Source organism: Echinops telfairi, unplaced genomic scaffold (assembly GCF_000313985.2).
Source record: "Echinops telfairi isolate 266 unplaced genomic scaffold, ASM31398v2 ScPeMD7_4;HRSCAF=17, whole genome shotgun sequence".
NCBI classification, from domain to species: Eukaryota; Metazoa; Chordata; class Mammalia; order Afrosoricida; family Tenrecidae; genus Echinops; species Echinops telfairi.
Window position 1 is genome coordinate 12,262,925 of NW_022103900.1, and position 6,599 is coordinate 12,269,523.

A 6,599-nucleotide genomic window follows, 5' to 3' on the forward strand; every position below is an offset into this window, starting at 1 on the left:
CATGAGTTGCTCCACTGTGGGAAGGCGTAGCATTCTACTTCCCTAAGGAACACCCTTGGGAAACCTTGTGGTAGGATTCTGTACTATAGGGTTGCAATGAGCCAGAATCACCTTGATGACAATGGAAGGAGTCTAGGCATCCGATGTCAGGGTTCTTCTCTGGGAAAGGGGCTCTGTGTGCTCTGGGAGGGATATTTCTATCTTTGACCTTCTCTTCCTTAGCTCCTGCATAATAACCACTTGGCATCCATCTTTCTCCGCTTGTGCTTCCTTCTGTACCTCATCTCTTCTTTTTGTATCTCAAAAGTGATTGATTAAAGACATACCCAATGCTGATTGCTCTCGTTGACATACAAAGGAAGCACTGCCTCAAACAGGATTGCATCTATAAGTGTTAGGATGCACAATACATACTTTTGAGAGACACAATTCAATCCATAAAGGAACAAAGTCAACTGTCCTCTTCTGTCTGTTCCTTTTGCTCTGACAGAAACCACTCCATGACTGTCGTCTGTTGTTATAGTTGTTTAAATTATCTTGCCTAGAATTCCAGAGATCTGCAACAATGAAGAAACAAATGAGAAAAATATTAAAATAGAAGACTAGACATTCCTGTCTTTGATGAGACACATGCTTGAACTGTTATACTTCCATTTCATATTTCCCTATCAGACAAAGACTTTTCATGGACATCAGACTGATAGATTTCCATCTAATTCAATGACTTTGGTTTAGAGTTTTATATTGTTTTCAATAAGTGCAATCCCAATAGACACACCTGTAAGTGCAGCATGCCTTTCTCACCCCTTACACATTTTGTTATATGTCCAGGCCAATGATAAAAGTTGACCTGCCCCAAGAAAGTGCTGATGTCAGTTGCTTAATACTGATACCAATATTAGAATGTCTTTGTCAAGGTGCTAGTGCTAGAACTATCAGTATAGTTCTATACTGAATTATTACTACAAAAAATTATCCAATCTGTTGCTGTTAGGTGTCCGCAAGTTGGTCCTGGCCCATAGCAACTCTACAAACAGCAGAATGAAATATTGCACTGTCTTGCATCATCCTCACAATCATTCCCAGGCCTGAGCCCATTGTGGCCGCCACTGCGTTACTCCATCTCATTGAGGGCCTTCCTCTCCTCTGCTGCCCCTCCATGTTGCCAAGTATGATGTCCTTCACCAAGGACTGATCTCTCCTGACAGTAGGTCCAAAGTATGTAAGACTTGTAGGTCAAAGTATGTCTTGCCATCTTGAACTCTAAGGAGCGCTTTGGCTTTACTTCTTTCAGCACAGATCGGTTTGTCCTTTTAGCAGTCCACAGATGCTGTGCAGTCAATATTCTTCTCCAGCACCACAATTCAATTGCATCCAGTCTTCTTTGGTCTTCTTTATTCAATGTCCTACTTTCATATGCATATGAGGCCATAGAAAATATCATGGTTTAAAAAAAGTAATTTAAAAAGAAGAAAATAGCATGGTTTGAGTCAAGTGCATCTCAGTACTCAAAGAAACAGCTTTCCTTTTTAATACTCTAATGCACTCTCGTGCAGCAGATTTATCTAACATAACACGTCTTTTGGTCCCTTGACTGCTGCTTCCATGAGAATTGATCTTGGAGCCAAGCTAGACAAAATCCTTGAAAATTTCAAACTTTTCTCTATTTACCATGGTGTTACCTATTGGTCCAGCAGTGAGGATTTTGGTCTTCTTTACATTGAGTTGCAATCCATATTGAAGGCTGCCATTTTTTATCTTCATTAATGAGTGCTTCAAGCTCTCCTGACATTCAGCAAGCAAGGTTGTGTCATCTGCATATCTCAGGTTGTTAATAAGCCTTCCTCAAATCCTGAAGCTTTATTCCTCTTCATATAATCCAGTTTATCTGATTAGTTGCTCAGCATATAGATTGAATAAGTATGGTGAGAGGATACAACCCTGACAGGTTTCTTGAATTTAAACCATGCAATGTTCTCTTGTTGTGTTTGCAAAACTGCCTCTTAATCCATGTACAAGTTCCACAGGAACACAATGAAATATTCTGGAATTCCTATTCTTCTTAAGGCTGTCCATAGTTTATTATGGTCCACACAGTCAAATGCCATGGTATAGTTAAGAAACCACAAGTACACATCCTTCTGGTATTCTCTGCTTTGAGCCAAGATCCATCTGACAACGGATGAACAATGACATCTCTGGTTCCATGTCCTCTTAGGGAACTGATCTGAACCTTTAGCAGTTACTGAATGATCTTCAGCGAAATTTTGTTTGTGTGAGATATCAGTAATATTGTTCTATAGTTCGGGCATTCTGTTGGGTCACTTTTCTTTGGAATGGGTACAAATATGGATCTATTCTAGTCAGTTGGCCAAGTAGCTGTCCTGCAAATTTCCTGGCATAGACAAGTGAGTGCTTCCAGTGCTCCATCAACTTGTTGAAACATTTCAATTGGGATTCCATCAATTCCTGGAGTCTTGCTTTTGGCTATTTCCATTGTAGGTCAGGCCAAGCACGAATAAAATAATGTCCAATGTGGTTTCTTTCATAGACAATTTAAACAAACTTTAGAGTAAATAGCTCCCATTTTATAATGCTTTTATTCTTTGAGTGTTATTTTTAGCATGCTTCACAATGTAGTGTCTGCCTGGACAAGATCGCAGAAACCCCATTTTGGTCCATAATGATGCATGACAAAATATCATGGAATGGAAGTGAATAATTCAAAGAGGAATTCCTGACCTGATTCGTACTTTCGATTATGGTTGGCAGCATTAGAGAGATGATCTGCCAAAGAAAATGATCTAGGATTATTTGCTGATGTGTAACAGTATGCTATAAAATGATAATCTAGATTAAAGATGGTAAGAAATTAATTCATTAGAATACAGAAAGAAGAATGTATGTAGTAGCTGAGAATTATTTCCAATCTTTAATTCTATCCATAGCTAATAGCATTGTTAATGACAAATTCAATGGAAGGCAGAGATCACAGTTTCATTATTTAGATTAAATCATTGTATAAAATATATTAGCAGTATTCGGCTAAATAATTTAATACAAATCGCTTAAAATAAAATTTGTGAGAAGCAATGTCATAATTATCTTTTGTCCAACAAGAGGCAAAATTCAGTTAAGACAATTAAAGAATGAAATGGAGATTTGTCTTTGAAAAGACTAAATATGTGCACATCGGGTAAAAACATGTCAAGGAACTTTAAGAACTGCAGCACTGTAATTCATTACTAAATGTGCTTGAATGTGCAGTATGACTTATATATGCAGTGTTGGTTAAAAAGAAACATTCAAATTAGTTATCAAATTTAGAAATGTAACAGATTTGGAAGAGAGTATATTTTAGCAGTTAGGGAGGGCATGTGATTCAAGTATTAGTTACAAGTCTGGAAATGAACTGAACTGAACTCATTTTTTTGACCTGAAGCAAGTTCCCACACAATTTCAATTTCCTTAACTATTAGGCTGAGCTGAGAGAAACAATAGTCCTCATTCCCTTACCTGCTGTGTTAGGCCAGGTTGACTCGAAAAACAAATCCAGAGACACTGATATATGTCTAGGAAAGGGTTTTATTTCAAGAAGCAAATATATATCAAGAAAACATCTCAGTCTAATCCAGATCAAGTCCATGAGTCCTATCTTGGTCCATAAATCCATCTTTAGGTCATACAGCCACACACAAATGATGCCAAATGCAGGAAGATCACAGGCCAGTGGGTGCAAAGTCTTGTGGATCCAATGGCGGTGGACCCATCTCCACAACTCTCTCAGGTCCTAGTGTGGCTCCGGTAGCTCTCTGAGAGTCTCAACAGCAGGAAGCTGGAGGGAGAGAGAGAGAGAGAGAGAGAGAGAGAGAGAGAGAGAGAGAGAGAGAGAAGAGATTTTCCAGGACCCTCCTTAGGAGAAAGCCATGCCCACAAGGTGGTACTGTCAGATTGTGACCTGATTGACAGGTTAACCTCTATCCTTTCACTCTATTCATCAAGTTGACACGAGATTATGTAACTACCACACGTGCCCTACTCTTGAGGCAAGAAGGGCCATGAAAAGTCAGGACAGAAGAGGTTGAAGGAGGGAGGACACCCAAAACAAATACTTATAAACACATAACTGCATGAAGAAGCCCTATATTTCATTTTTATGACCATAGACTACCACTTATAACATTGACTATCTTAGATTGTAGTCAAGTACAAGCTATTTAATCAGAAATGTATATTTTTTACTTAGTAGTTCCCAGGTATAATTCATTTTACATTGTCAGTCAGTATTTTGTTTCTATAGATTTATCCTTAAACTGAATAAAATTATTAGTAAATTATTACCTGTAATATTTTTATATATAACGTTATGAACCTATGCTAAATTTATATACCACCTGAATGAAGCATGTCTATATTTGTTTAGAAATGGAGGCTTATTAATACGTTAAAATAAGATTACTCTTTTTTATAACATAGGTTGGGATTTGTTATAAATTGGATTGCATCCAACAAAGCGATGTGTTCTAAATCCCAAATACGCCTTCTGTGCTTATAATTCCATTGGGAAACAGGTTACTTTTGTATGTTACTGACACATGATTCCTATAGTGTGTGTCTCCAACCAACTTCTTTTTGTTGTTGTTGTTTCTTTTTTTGTTTTCCAACCAACTTCTTTTCAGAACGAAAAGATATTAGACAAGCAAGTGAAAGAAGCAGAGTTGGGGTTGGGGAGAGATGCTAAGTCACATGAAGATTGCCTAGGAGCAGAAGCTCAGGAGAAACGAGATGAGAGCAGGTGTCTTGGGACAACCTGTCAGTAAGCAGTGGAATGCACTAATCATTTATGCATTAACACTTCTGTTGGTATAGCGGTTATGAGTTGGGCTATTAGCAACAAGGTGCTGTGTTTGAAATCCACAGCCACGCACTGGCGAGAAAGATGACATGTTCTACCCATGGAAGGAGCTCAGCAACCCACATGGGCAGCTTGACCTTGTCCTAGAGGTTTGCTGAGTGGCACATTTAACTCGATCGCAGAGAGTTTTTTGAGTAAGTGATTGGTGGAATTCACTAATGAAAGGTATCTAAAATTGGAATCTACTTTATAGTAAAGATTTTAACTAAAAATTCCATTTATTTAATAGATATGAGATTATTCAGGTTAACCTTTTTTTTTCTTTAATGTGCTTTGAAAATCCATGCCTTTGAAGAATGTGCATTTACTCTATTTGGTAAGTCTCTTAATAAAGTTTTTAAATAATGTTTGTTGATTATGTTTTAGATATCTGCAGAATCTAAAACATTAATTCCTCTTTCTTTCCTGATATTGGTCATTTGTATTTCCTTCTTAGCTAAATTTTCATCACTTTTTCACTTTTACTGAATTTTTCAATGAGCCAGTTATTATTTTCATTAATTTTTTGTTATATATTTCCATTTTCCATTTCATTATCCTTGTTCTTTGTAAGCTTCCTGTTAGAAATAATTTCTCAGGTTTTTGTTATGCTACTTTTTTCTAGTTTGTTATGTTAGTATCTCACATTTTTATCTGATGTCTTTTTATATATATTTTCTTTATGTTAAAAAAAGTTTTCAAAAATTTTATTGGCACATAATTTACATATCATAGAATTGAATAGTTCAATTGTTCAAACATATCAAGGGGGAATTTTAAAATGTAAGTATTTAGTGCTATAAATTTAACTTTAAGCTCTACATTAATTGCTGATTATATATTTTGAAATGGCATATTTTTCTATTTTAAATCAATCCAAATGGTTTTCAAATTTTACTTGGGATGGTTTTTTTTTATATTATCAGTCAGGGTTCCTCCATATGACTGCAACCAGTAGTATGTGGTGTCATTTAGCACCTACATACACACAGACACAGGCTGCCAGGCTTTCTCCCACAGAGTGGCTTGGTGTTCCAGTCAAAGACCTATCAATTCGCAGCTGAACACTTCTGCACCTTTCAAATAGTGCTCCCATCAAATAGCTTGATAGATGGATGTTGAAAGGTAGGTAGGAAGAAAGATAAATATGTAGGAAGATAAATGGATACATGAATAATGCAAGTAATTGGCTTACATGATTGTGGGAAATGTACAGCTGAAAGGGTAGGCTGTGGTTAAAAATGTCATCTACAGGTAAAATTTCTTTCTCTCTGGGTAATCTTCAGTTATGTGTTGAAAATCTTCCAACTGGCTAAACCATAAGCCCTCAGGTTACCTAGGACAATATGTGTTACTTAAAGTAAATTGGTTATAGCTTTTAATCAGATTTCTAGAATATTTTCACAGCAACACCTAGATTAGAGTTTGATTGAATAACTGTAGGTTTCATGCTGGTATAAACTCATCATCATATGAACCACACTTATATAGCCGCGTATTGTTACATTGCCAAATATTTGAACATTATGCTTATTACTATTGCACATTCTCCTTCATAAGGAATGCATCTATCAAAATGATGATATTTTTAAGCTTTTAAATCTCTATCACAAACCCCCAAAATACCGGACTCACAGTTGTTCAGTCAATATCGACTCATAGCAACTCTAACGGCCCTGTTGGGTTCCCGAGACTGTAAGGGTGT

At 36.7% G+C, this 6,599-nt stretch overlaps 1 long non-coding RNA gene across 1 annotated transcript in view; it reads right to left on the reverse strand.

Moving 5' to 3' along the window:
- Positions 1–471: 471 nt before the first annotated feature.
- Positions 472–6,599, reverse strand: part of LOC123522751 — a 14,639-nt gene continuing 8,511 nt past the window's right edge. Inside the window, exons 2-3 of the long non-coding RNA XR_006680973.1 lie at positions 3,517–3,835; positions 472–557 (exon numbers count right to left, since the gene is read on the reverse strand). This is a non-coding gene — a long non-coding RNA (uncharacterized LOC123522751). The remainder of the gene's footprint in view (positions 558–3,516; positions 3,836–6,599) is intronic.